The sequence below is a fragment of the Peromyscus eremicus genome, chromosome 17 (genome assembly GCF_949786415.1).
Source record: "Peromyscus eremicus chromosome 17, PerEre_H2_v1, whole genome shotgun sequence".
In the NCBI taxonomy this organism is placed as follows: Eukaryota; Metazoa; Chordata; class Mammalia; order Rodentia; family Cricetidae; genus Peromyscus; species Peromyscus eremicus.
In genome coordinates this window covers 58,899,876-58,914,059 of record NC_081433.1, presented here as the reverse complement: position 1 = coordinate 58,914,059, position 14,184 = coordinate 58,899,876, and the positions used below count along the sequence as shown (strand labels likewise).

At 44.9% G+C, this 14,184-nt stretch overlaps 1 long non-coding RNA gene across 1 annotated transcript; it reads right to left on the bottom strand.

Moving 5' to 3' along the window:
* Positions 1–8,555: 8,555 nt before the first annotated feature.
* LOC131894656 (uncharacterized) lies at positions 8,556–11,398 on the bottom strand. Its single transcript, XR_009374981.1, has 2 exons — positions 11,321–11,398; positions 8,556–8,731 (listed from the first exon to the last, which is right to left on the bottom strand). It is a non-coding gene; the product is annotated as an uncharacterized LOC131894656 (long non-coding RNA).
* Positions 11,399–14,184: the final 2,786 nt, after the last annotated feature.

The following is a 14,184-nucleotide window of genomic DNA, read 5'->3' as shown; positions in this document are numbered from 1 at the left end:
TTGTAAGAAATCAATAAATTTCTTAAAGAAAATCATGAAAAAAGCAATGAAACAGGTAGGGAAATATTTCAAGACCCGAAAAATAACCCTTAAGGAAATAGAAACAGTCATTAAAAGTCTCCCAACCAAAAAAAGGCCAGGACCAGATGGTTTCAATGCAGACTTCTACCAGATCTTCAAAGAAGAGATAATACCAATACTTTTTTAAATTCTTCCACACAATAGAAACAGAAAGACCGATTCCCAAGCCAAACAAAAATGCACCAAAGAAAGAGAACTACAGACCAATCTCCCTCATGAACATTGGTGCAAATATACTCAATAAAATATTGGCAAACAGACTCCAAGAACACATCAGAACAATTATCCACCATGATCAAGTAGGCTTCATCCCAGGGATGCAAGGGTGGTTCAACATATGAAAGCCTGTCAATGTAATACACCATATAAACAAACTGAAAGAAAAAAAACATATGATCATCTCACTAGAGGCTGAAAAGGCATTTGACAAACTTCATACACCCCTTCATGATAAAGATCTTGGAGAGATCAGGAATACAGGGAACATATCTAAACATAATAAAGGCAATTTACAGCAAGCCAACAGCCAACATCAAATTAAATGGAGAGAAACTCAAAGAGATTCCACTAAAATCAGGAACAAGACAAGGCTGTCCACTCTCCCCATACTTATTCAATATAGTACTTGAAGGACTAGCTAGAGCAATAAGACAACAAAAGGAAATCAAAGGGATAAAAATTGGAAAGGAAGAAATCAAACTTTCACTATTTGCAAATGACATGATAGTGTACATAAGTGACCCCAAAAACTCAACCAAGGAACTCATACAGCTTACAAACACCTTCAGCAATGTAGCAGGATACAACATCAACTCAAAAAATCATTAGCCCTCCTATATACAAATGACAAACGGGCTGAGAAAGAAATCAGAGATACATCACCCTTTATAATAGCCATAAATGATATAGAATACCTTGGGGTTACTCTAACTAAGCAAGTGAAGGACTTGTATGACAAGAACTTTAAGTCCCTGAAGAAAGAAATTGAAGAACATGTCAGAAAATGGAAAGATCTCCCATGCCCATGGATAGGCAGGATTAACATAGTAAAAATGGCAATCTTACCAAAAGCAATCTACAGATTCAATGCAGTCCCCATCAAACTCCCAACACAATTCTTCACAGACCTGGAAAGAACAATACTCAACTTCATATGGAAAAACAAAAACCCAGGATAGCCAAAAGAATCCTGTACAATAAAACAACCTCTGGAGGCATCACGATCCCTGACTTCAAGCTCTACTTTAGAGCTATAGTAATAAAAACAGCTTGATCCTGGCATGAAAACTAACATGTAGACCAATGGAACCGAACTAAGACCCTGACATTAACCCAAACACCTATGAACAGATGATTTTCGACAAAGAAGCCAAAATTATACAATGGAAAAAAGAAAGCATCTTCAACAATGGTGCTGGAATAACTGGATATCAACATGTAGAAGGCTGCAAATAGATCCATATCTATCACCGTGCACAAGACTTAAGTCCAAGTGGATCAAGGACCTCAACATAAATCCAGCTACTCTGAACCTGCTAGAAGAGAAGGTAGGAAGTAGTCTTGAATGCATTGGCATAGGAGACCACTTCCTAAATAGAACACCAGTAGCACAGACACTGAGAGAAACAATCAATCAATGGGACCTCTTGAAACTGAGAAGCTTTTGTAGAGCAAAGGATACGGTCAACAAGGCAAAGCGACAGCCTACAGAATGGGAAAAGATCTTCACCAACCCCACATCTGACAGAGGACTGATATCCAGAATATATAAGGAACTCAAGAAATTAGACATCAAAATGCCCAACAGTCCAATTAAGAAATGGGCTATAGAACTAAACAGAGAATTCTCAACAGAGGAAACTCAAATGGCTGAAAGACATTTAAGGAATTGCTCAACATCCCTAATCATCAGGGAAATGCAAATCAAAACAACTCTGAGATACCACCTTACGCCTGTCAGAATGGCTAAGATCAAAAACACTGAAGACACCTTATGCTGGAGTGGATGTGGAGCTAGGGGAACTCTCCTCCATTGCTGGTGGAAATGCAAGCTTGTACAACCACTTTGGAAATCAATATGGAGCTTTCTTAGAAAATTGGGAATCCATCTCCCCCAAGATCCAGCTATACCACTCTTGGGCATATACCCAAGGAATGCTCAACCACACCACAAGAGCACTTGTTCAGCTATGTTCATATCAGCATTGTTTGCAATAGCCAGAACATGGAAACAACCTAGATGCCCTTCAACTGAAGAATGGATAAACAAAATGTGGTACATATACACAATGGAATACTACTCAGCAGAGAAAAACAATGGCATCATGAGCTTTGCAGACAAATGGATGGATCTAGAAAAAATCATCCTGAGTGAGGTAACCCAGACTCAGAAAGACAAACATGGTATGTACTCACTCATAGCAGGATACTAGATGTAGAACAAGGATGACTGGACTGCTACTCACATCACCAGGGAGGCTACCTGGAAAACAGGACCCTAAGCAAGACACGGGGATCGCCCAATGACAGAGAAATAGAATGAGACCTACATGAACAGCCTGGACATGAGTGGGGGTAGAGAAGGGCGAGGGTCGAGGGAAAGAGAGCTTGGGGGAGCAGGAGATCCCAGCTGGATCAACAACAGAGAGGGAGAACAAGGAATAGGAGACCATGGTAAATGAAGACCACATGAGAATAGGAAGAAGCAAAGTGCTAGAGAGGCCCACAGAAATCCACAAAGATACCCCCACAACAGACTGCTGGCAATGGTCGAGAGACAGCCCGAACTGAACTACTCTGGTGATGGGATGGCCAAACACCCTAATTGTCGAGCTAGAAACCTCATCCAACTACTGAGGGATCTGGATGCAGAGATCCATGACTAGGCCCCAGGTGGATCTCTGGGAGTCCAATTAGCGAGAATGAGGAGGGTTTATATGAGCAAGAATTGTTGAGACCAAGGTTGGATAAAGCACAGGGACAAATAGCCAAACGAACGGAAACACATGAAATATGAACCAATGGTTGAGGGGTCACCAACTGGATCAGGCCCTCTGAGTGGGTGAGACAGTTGATTGGCCTGATCTGTTTGGGAGGCATCCAGGCAGTGGGACCGGGTCCTGTGCTCATTGCATGAGTCGGCTGTTTGAAACCTGGGGCCTATGCAGGGTTGCTTGGCTAGGCCTGGGAGGAGGGGACTGAACCTACCAGGTTGATCTCAGTCTGCAGGGAAGGCTTTGCCCTGGAGAAGATGGGAATGGGGGGCAGGCTGGGGGGAAGGTGAGGGGGGCAGGAGGGGGGAGAACAAGGGAATCCGTGGCTGATATGTAGAACTGAATTGTATTGCAAAATAAAAATTTAAAAAAAAAAACAACTTACCCAGGCTCTACTGCCCTGGCCTGCATTTATTTCCCCTCCAGGAACTTTTCCACCCAGAGACTCACTGATCCTGCAGGTAAATGATAAAATCTGCACAGCTGAGCTTGACCACACAAGTCCAAGCCCCCAAGGAGGGCTCCTAACAAAGCCTCAAGATAGCTCCAACTGACCCATCATAGTCTCTTCACTGAACCTACACTGGTTCCTCCACAGAAGACCTTGATTGCGAAAGAAAAAGGAAGCAACTCATGGTCATTCCCTAGGAACTTTTCACCAGATTATGGTACATAGAATATAAAATAAGCCAAGGTCAGTCAGGAGGGTGCTAGTGAAATCACCTGCAGTGGTCTTCTGAAATGGAGCACTCTACACAACTATGAGTAGGGAATCTGTCCTACTTATCTTATCAGATAAGCACGTGATAGAGTCAGCAACAAAATGTCAGCACAGAGATGCACTATGGGATTCCATGTTATGAAGCCAGTGAGAAATCAGACATTTCCTGGGAAGTTACCTCTGTGCAGTGAAAGGAAAGAAGTCTACTTTTAATTTTTACAATAGCTGTATTGTTTGATTTTTGTTAATTATTAAAAAACACATTGATTCTAAAATAATTAAAACGAATAAAAATGAAGAGAAATCTACCACATCCTTCCACTTTCTGAGCAACTAAATTTGTAGCAATCAGATGAGACTGAACAAAACAGGAAGGGAGTCTCCATGTGGGAGGGACAGGAAATCCAAAGAGCTCAGGCTAGCCAGCCTAGCCAGGGCAGGAAGTTTCAGGTTCAGTGAGAGACCTGGGCTCAAAGGAATAAAGGAAAGAGAAAGAGAGGAAGACACAATACATTATCTGGTCTTCTAACACACCCACCAATGTGCACATCTGCACAGACATGCATATACAATACCCAGACACACACAAAAAAAAAAAAACTGCAAAAATCATAAGTGAGCAGAAAGCAATGAGGAGGAAATCATGCTGGACAAATAATTTTATTTAGACTATGCATAGCAGAGTTTCAAGCAAGATCTACAACTCTGCTATTCTTCCCATAAGAACTCAAAATGCCTAGGAGAGCATGCTCTCCTTGGCCAGACTATATTTAGTTCTTTGGAGAAATTTTCTCTTGAAAACTTCCACTCCTGCCTGAAGCCTGTCATAAAGCCCTTCCTATAACTGTGGTCATCCAGTCAGCTCCAGCCTGTAAGGTTCTGGCTGGGAGAAATTGTTAGCACCACTCACAGAAAACATGGCTGAATAGTTGCTATTCAGGCTTCAGTCAAAGTGGACCAAAAGCTCAGCAAGGTGAAGAGACAACCTTGAGATGCAGGGAGGGAGCACAAGAGGAAAAGGCCACCCAAAAAGATGACAGTGAGAGCCACTCATTTGGCATTTACAAGGGGCTCTCCTCTGTTGAGAGCTGCTGGCAGCAAAAGTCCATGGAGCATACAGCAGTGACAACTAGAGTTCAGAAGGTCAACCTATCCGAACTAAGGGTTCTGTTAGAGGAAAGCATCACACAAGGCGTTATGGAATTACTGCCTTTTGAATGAACTGGCTGTCTCTTGTTGTAAACTTCTTGTGCAATAACAGCTATGATCCTCCCCATTTACCATGCATCTCCATGTTATGTGTACATGTAATCTCACGACTGCATCTCAATCTTGGGCACAACTCTCCTTATACATTTGGGGAAATCAGACAACTGTCCCCAGCTGTGTTTATTTTTTCATTAACATACATCTGGCCAGGGCCATTCTCCAGACAAAAGTATTTCAGCAAAGATACCTTTTTCCAAGGACAAATGCAGAGAAATAAACATTAGCTCATCTCACCCACAGACGGAGAAAAGAAGCACTAACAATCAAATCCTCAACTCCTTATCTTCACCCCGGGTTATTTACACAAGACCCTAACTAAAGAGATTTAATGCTCACATTCCTGGGTGATGTTTTAGCCACTTGCTAGTTACTTAGTTAAGGTAGTTACTTCCCACTGACCCAAGAGATTGCCCTCAAGGCCAGGCAGGTGATAGGTGCCAAGCTTCTTTCTTGTGCAAATTAAGTTTTCATTCCTCCTCAGCCAGGTGCTATTCCTAGATTCTCTAATTGATCTTAGCCTTTAGTTGACCCTAACAGAGAACTCCCCTTTAGTCTCTCCCCTTTGGGGTTGTTAATCTAGCTGACAACTATTGCTTTATGTGTGGATCCTTATCACCTCTCTGTGACTCTGAAAACTTCAAGCCTCTCATTGCTTTGCCAAAGAATTACTGTTTGAGTATATATACTGGTTCCCTCACAGCACTGGGGGAATTTGATTGAGAAGAACAAAGATGAGGACGGAGATGGAAAGAACTAGATAGACATGAGAAAACAGCAGAAGGGACTGAGAGCAGGAGGGATTGAGAGGAGCTAAGTGTGAGAACAGAAAAGAAACTGTGTAGATAGAATTGACTTAGAAGAATAAGGTGAATGGACTAAAGAACTCAGTGTGCTTAGATTCATTTGATATCCCTCAGATTAGAATCCTCAGCTGGTTGTTAGACTCTTCCATGGACCCTGGGAGAAAAACGATAAAGGCTGGACCTTTTACTGATTTTGGTACTCCTCCTTGCAAGCTGCTTCCCACCTGTGATTTTACATGAACCCTGCAAAGTAAGTGAACCCCAGGCCCCTGACCTCAACCCCTCAAAGCTGTGTTACTCCCTGAATGGCTCCCCACATCGCACCAATCCTGCTATAATAACATGCAGGTGTGGGAGATGGGATTGATCTGCCTGTCTCAATGGACTGCAGCTTCTAGCAGAGCAAGAGGATTCGCTTGCCAATCAAGTTTCTTCCAAGAGACTAACTCCCCCAGAGAGTCTTGTGAATGATCACAGAAATGAACACTTGGATGGCATGTAGGTGCGTGGATGGATAAGTGGGTAGATGGTTACATGGGTGTGTGTTTGTTAGAAAAGAGGCAGCCTGCCCAAGTGGTCTCAGCCTACCTGTTGCTTCTTGGCTCAGAGTTTACAGATCCTCCTCACCTCCTCACAGGACTCTTGCAACAAAATTTGCTCCCCCTGCAGCTTTCTGTTCTCATGTCTCAATGTTCACTTCTTTTCTTCAGCTGAGTCCACTCACTCAGGAACTGACTGTGCAGGATGCTGAACCACCACCAAAAAATGGTGAGCCCCAGCCAGCTTCCATCTGCCATGCCCATCTCCAACTATCAACATCCTTGCAAGGTCCAAGGTAGCTAGACAGCCCCAGACTGGAGCCCACAATAGCCATGCCAACATGACTTATAGGCTGGCCCAATCCAGAAAAGAGTAAAATTCCAGAAAGACTCAAAGTACTTCTGAAAACTCTGACACCAAAAGAGATCCATGTACCTCCAAGTGGACCCCACCTGTGGCTTTCTATCCATGGTACTGGGGAAACACCAGCAGGTAGAGGACAAACATGCTCTAGGGAAGCAAGAAAACCAAACTGGAATAGAATCCATCTATGGGCCCCATGGAAATCTGCTCTGTAAACCCCTGCCAGAGCCCCAGAGGCCCAGGGCTGCCTGAGAACCCTTCATGGTGCAAAGGGTTTTTTTTTTCTATCTAGAATTCCTCAGGATGGCAGGAAAATGCTGGGAGGGCCTCACAGACTCTTCACTCTTAGGAAAACTGAGTCCAGGAGGCCCAAGTCCAAGAGCTATGAGGCAGGTTGCTGGCTAAGAAGCACACGGGCTAGAACCAGAGCCCCCACTTTGGTTCAAAGACAAAGAAGGGCAGAAGCAGTCCTTCCCAAGTGCTGGGGTCCCAGCTAAGTCAGGCACTCACCTGTAGGAGTTGATCTCAGTCAGCTCCTTACACTTGTCCAAGGCCTCATTAGTCTCCTTGGACAACTTGTACAGGTCCAATATCACCTGCTTATGCTCCATCTTCAACTTCCCTAACTCATTCATCCTGTGGTAGGGCGTGGCCCCAGGAGCAAAGAACCCGATGAATACAGGACTCAAGGATCACATGAATTCAGGCTATGTCTTGGAACATATCAGTCCAGTGGATGCCATATCCTGGCTCCTAATCCCAGGGACCTCCTGGTGCTTATTGGACTCACTATGCTGGCCCCAGGCCAGCAGAGGCAAGGTGTCTAAAGGGAGGGAGCCAGGGCTGCGTGAGCACCTTCAACTGGCCTGGAGGAATAGACTAGCTCTCTAAGAAGTTCCCATAAGCCTTTGACACAGACCTGATCCCATCTGAAATCTGTGATGTTTCTCCTGTCTTTAGGACACGGATTCTTTGTCTTTATCTTTGCTACACAGATGCCAAGAGCACATAATCAGTGTTTCCAGGGAGGAGACCCAACAGCAGGATGGCTTTATAAACTCCCCAGAAGACTCCAATATGTCTCCAAGGTCAGCACAAGGACCAAGAGCACTTCTGCTCAAATTGGGGCTCCCTGCCCTCAGCACTGGAATCAACTGGAACCTGTGAGGCAGGCAAATCCTCATGCCCCGCCACAGACCCTTGGTTCCCAAGATCTGGAGCATCACACACACACACACACACACACACACACACACACACACACACACACACACACAACATACTATTAGGGTGCCCACAAAATGTATGGAGGTGGCATTGTTTCAGAGTATAAGAAATAAGACCAGAGAGGAGCAGTGATGAACTCTAGGCCTTCAAGTCACACACTTGAGATGTGCCAAGTAGGACCAGGCCCTTCCCATGGCTGCCAGGAACAACCAGCACCCAAGCACCTGCTGGTCAAGTATAAAAGACTCAAGTATAAACTCACAGACATAGCATCTCCCACAAGCCAACACTTGTTGAGGCCTTTTGAGATGCATGTTGAGAGCTCACACACTACTGCCCCTTCCCCCAGACTGTGATTCAGGCTACAGACTCTGATTTTCGTTTGGAGGAAGCAGAACAGCCTATGTCCCTATCTCACTCTTGTACAGGCTTCATTTCTGCCTCTCAGATGCACTTAGGAAAATCTGTTTGGGCATGAGGATACCCTGGAGGTGCAGCATCCTGTGACCTGTGTAATTCTGGGGAAGACATATGGGGTCAAGATAGTCACCAGAGAAATGGGCCTAATGACTACATGTTGTTCAAATCACTGTTGCTATAATGGGCCAGGATTACACACAGTTCATTCCTCTCTTTGGTCATCCTCTGAAGCTGAAGGATCAGTTTCTCCACCTTGTTTATCTGCTGCTCCTGCTTGGTGAGGGAGGGTGGGAATGGTGAATCCTCAGTAGTTGCTGTGTGTAAACAAACACAAGTTAACTAGTGTAGTAGAATGGCATAGAGTCCCAAGAAGTCTGAGGAAGAGAGAATGCACAGAACCCAGTGAAGCCTCCAAAGATTAGGGTAGCTGTCCTCAAGCCGGGGCCCATAAGTGATGTCCCTGTCCCAACCACTATGGCCAGACATGTACCTCAGCCCCTACTGCAGTCCCACTGGCCATAAAGGCTTAAACGAGCCTAGTCATGTTAGTTTAGGGGACAATGTCAGCTCATATCTGAAATTATGCAGGTAAGTCCTGGACTCCACAGTGCCTACCACCACCCACCCCTCATCTCCTGTAATAAGACTAAAAGCAACTGAATTTGAGCTCCCCTGGCTGCATGGCCAGGGGAAATTTCCTCCCTGTTATTGGCATCAGATCTTCTTGGAACCTAAAGGAATCTACTGAAGATTAAGTGCAGCAGCACCCTACCCTGACATACCATTTCTCACTCTGTGACTCCTGCTGGCCTTTGCCACTCAGAATGAAATTAAAAAGCTCCCAGCACAGCAGCTGCAGCCTTGACAATTTCTAGTTCTCTGACAAACTAACCATCAGAACTCCTCAGCTCTGAGTCAGCTCTTTAGGAACCCAGAATGCAGGAGAGGCCTATTGCTTCCCAGAAACTCTGACCTCCTGAACCCCACTAATGGAAAGCCCAGCTCAAGTCCATATCCTCCAGGATGCTATCTATCCATTGCTCAGAACTCATTGTGCCTCACACAGGCCCGTTTATTTCTTGGTGTTTTATACTGAAACTGAAGGCCAGCTTCCTTCTGCTGTTCTCTAGTCTTTCTATGTTCTCTATTATCTCTCTGAAGCAGTCTGATCAGTCTTGTCAACCTGTCTATGGGTAACACTATATGCACTGAACAAATGCCCCAAGTATATTTGGTGTCCCCACAACCATGGTGACATCACAGAGGACACCAAGGATTCTCCAGGATACAATAGAGTGTCCAAAGAAGGGTCGATTAAGGTCACTGCCAATAGCCCTCACTTACCTGCTAACTAACTCTTCCCATTTCACCAGAAGCCAATCTACCATTTCTAAGAGCCTTCCATGACATCCAAGAGAAGCCTTTCAGCATCTCCTCCTACCAAAACCAGATTGTATTCAGAAGATTTCCTGTGTCCTGCCTGGCCCGTGGTTGGGACAAATCTCTCACCCACAGTCCCGTGGCCTTTTATAAAATAATCACACAGAGGCTTAATATTATTTACAACTGCTCGGCCATAAGCTCAGGCTTATTGCTGACTAGCTCTTGTACTTAAATTAACCCATAATTCTTATCTATGTTTAGCCATATGGCTTGGTACCTTTTCTCAGTTCTGCCTTGTTATCTTTTCTCCCAGGTGTCTGGCTGGTGACTCCTGACTCAGCCTTCCTCTTCCCAGCATTCCTTTAGTCTGCTTGTCCCACCTATACTTCCTGCCTGGCTACTGGCCAATCAGCATTTTATTAAACCAGTGTACAAAAGCATTATCTCACAGCACTAGATCATCTCTTTACTTCATTAGAATCTTTTCACTACTTTATCCTGTGTGGAGGTGAAGACTCACTTTCCAAACATGGCCCAGAAATGGCTCCTCCCCTCCTTAAAATCTTAATCAGATGAGAAATAAACAATGCTAAGAAATTAGCTCAGGATGATGGGGGTGGAGATCAGTTCCCTGAAGTGAACAAACATTAAGAAATACCCATATGGTAGTTACAATGTGTGGGAATGGTAGGGGATTGTGGGTGTCCTGTCAGACCAAAGATCAGTCACATAGATAATGACAAAAATTTTCCCAAAACTTATGCAGAATTCATCCCGGTCATCATGGTGTTAGCAAAGGTGTGACCAACTAGTAGCAGGTCAGGCTGGAGATGCCTAAGTACTGGGGCTCCTTAGGTGAGCTCTCACACACAAGAACAAATAGTCACAGGAAAAGTGATGACCCAAACCTGCACTCAAGTTTGAGGAAAGACAACTGGTTAGGAATAGGCCATGAACTCAGAAACCTTAAGGGTCATTGGCAGGTGGCAGCACTCGGTGGCTCCTGCCTTGCTCGTATGTGTCATGTAAAGTGTGAGAACCTCTGGCTTTAGCCAGGTGACTTTTAACTCCCTGTTATTGGTGGTACACAATCTAAAGAGACAGTCGGGGTGAAGTGCAGTGCTGGTACTGAAGCCTCGTTAGTCCCTCCGTGCCTCCTTCCCACTCAGAGTGAATCCAAGGGTCTCAGTACAGCAGCTGCAGCCTTGACCATCCCTGGCTCTCTGGCAAACTAACCATCAGAAAGCCTTGACTCTGGGGCTGCTCTTGAGGAACCCAGAGAAGCAGAATAGGCCCATTGCTTCCAAGTCGCTCCAAGCTCCTGAGCCTCACTTCCAAAAAGCCCAGATGAACCCCCCTCCTTCAGGAAGCTCCCCATCCCCTGCACAGGACTCACGGAGCTTCCCCAGGACCATTTATTTCTTAAGTGATGCACTGACACTGAAGGCCAGCTTTTTCTGCCTCTCTCTGGTCTCCCTATGCTCTCCATTCCATCTCCAAAGCAGCCTGCTCAGTCTTACCAACATGGCTGTGGATGTGACCTGTAGACACTGAACAAATGTCCCAAGGGCAGTTGGTGGTCCCACAACACTGGTGACATCACAGAGAATGGCAGAGATCCCCAAGATACAATAGAATGTCCAGGGAGGAGTTTGCTGACATTATATGCTACAGCCATTACCTCCCTGCTAAGTATCTCACCCCCAAATGACCTGAAGCTAAGGTGCCATTTCCAGGAGCTTCTCTGGGGTCATGGAGGAAGCCCTTCAGTACTTCAGCCTTCCAAACCCAGATATCTAGCTCTCTGCTTCATTAGAAACTTTATCTGTATCAAGGCTCACTTGCAAAACACTGTACAGGGATGGCTCTTTCCCTCCTTAAGATCCATATGGTGAAAAATAATGGATGCTGAAAAATGAGGTCAGGACGACGTGGAGTAGGAGGGATGAGTCCTCTGAAATGAACAGCATCTGGGGAAGAGCCTCAGACTTTTTTTTTTTTTTTAATTTTTATTTTGCGATACAATTCAGAGCCTCAGACTTTTAGAGATTGGTGGTACAAAACAAAGAGAAGTCACATAGGTAGTGATAAAAATCCCCCCCACACCCCGAGAGTCAGCAGAGCTCACTCAAGCTGTGTTAGTGAAACTCTTGACTGGTCTGTCTGGAGCCACCTGAGCCCAGGTGAGCCCTCAGATACTAGAAAGAGTATGATGGTGCAAATCTTGAATCAATAGATTGACAAGAGTCGTGGCAAGACAGAGGTCAGTGTGAGCTACGTGGAGGCACTACGAGTGGGAAATACATACACACACACACACACACACACACACACACAAACAGGCACACAATCAAGGGTTGTAAAAGTGAAGAGTTGGAAACTGATTTTTTATTCATTAAAAGTCATTTTGCTCAACAGAGACTTAAAAAGGGCAGTCAGTGTATACAGTTTATGGCCTTAGCCAACAATTAAAACAACAACAAGAATAAAATAATTAACAAAAAACCCATAATAATTCAAACCAAAGCGAAGAATACCAAAACCTCTAAGGAAACAAAACCCAAGCCCAAACCAGACCCCCCCAAAAAAGAAAAACTTAAGCTAAAAATATTCTCTTGCTCTAGACCCAACAAATCAATGGAGAGCATCTGGCTTTCCAAAGACACAAAAGTGACTCAAACATCCTCTATAAATCCTTTCTCAGGTCGGGTCATGCCAGTCCAGGCTGTGAAACTGAAGAATCCTCAGACATTTTCTTTAGGGAATAACCAACGACTAACACAAGGTATGAGGGAGTGCTGCAGTCTCCACAGTGCATTATCTTCAGCAACACTTTCTTTTTATATATAGTATTTTTATTTTATAATTAACTTAATTTCACATATCAGTCACAGATTCCCCCTTCCTCACTCCTCCCACATCCCCAGGACTCCCCCAGTCCACCCCTCCCCGTTCCCACCTTCTCCAAGGCAAGGTCTCCCCTGGGGAGTCAGCCCAGCCTGATACATTCAGTTGAGGCAGGTCCAAGCCTCTCCTCCCTACACCAAGGCTGAGCAAAGTGTCCAAGCATAGGCCTCAGGCTCCCAAAAACCAGCCCATGCACTAAGGACATGTCTCGGCTCCACTGCCTAGGGGCCTCACAAACAGTTCAAGCTAATCAATTGTCTCACTTATCCAGAGGGCCTGGTCCAGTTCCATGGGAGTTACTGTGCCATTGGTTCACAGTTCATGCGTTTCCACTAGTTTGGCTTTTTGTCCCTGTGCTTTTTCCAATCATGGTCTTAATATCTCTTGCTCATATAATCCCTCCTCTCTCTCGCTGATTGACTCCTGGAGCTCCACCTGGGGCTTGGCCTTGGATTTCTGCATCAACTTCTATCAGACACTGGATAAGAGTTCTATCATTACAGCCAGAGTGTTTGGCCTTCCGATCACCAGAGCAGGTCAGCTGAGACACTCTCTTGACCATTGCAGTATGTCCTGGCATCTCACCTGCAGTGCACACCTTTCCGGCGTCTCACCTGCAGTGCACACCCATCCAGCATCATTTCACCTGCAGTGTACACCCATCCATCATCATTTCACCTGCAGTGCACACCCATCCATCATCATTTCACCTGCAGTGCACACCCATTCAGCATCATTTCACCTGCAGTGCACACCCATCTGGCATCTCACCTGCAGTGCACACCCATCTGGCATCTCACCTGCAGTGCACACCCATCTGGCATCTCACCTGCAGTGCACACCCATCCGGCGTCTCACCTGCAGTACACACCCATCCAGCATCTCACCTGCAATGCCCTGTACAGACTCTTCGGCTGTCGGTTTTGGCTCTTTTTCAGTATTGCTTCACTGTGAAATATGGAAACCCTTCTTACATTCATATAAAAACTCATTTACTAAATATTCTAAATTCTCATTATGACTTCCTAATATATCTTAGGTTAGAAGTTTCCAGAAGAATTAAATTTGTGTTTCAAGAGTTGATTATGATTGGTGACTGCTTTCCTTATAATGTTTTCTTATGTTGAAGATATGGGGAGAGTTTAGCTTGATTAAAATAGCAACAACCTCACATCCACATCCACATGCTTTGTTCTGGCAGAAGCAGTAATTGGTGGTTTTCTATTTACATGTTCACTTAGTTCGTATTCCTATTTCATTGTTCCTCATGCTCCCAGAGCAACACAATCTTGTCTCTGTCATGACAGTTTGCTGGCATTTTTTGAGACTGATATTCTCTCCCAAGAGGTTGGTTTGGTAGATCATGAAATTAATTCCTGCCTCTAAGCATCCCTCTCAAGCACTCCCGGAAGCCACCACATTTTTTATATTTTCAAGCCACCTTCTGAATAATTCATTCATGAATAAATGCTGAAAC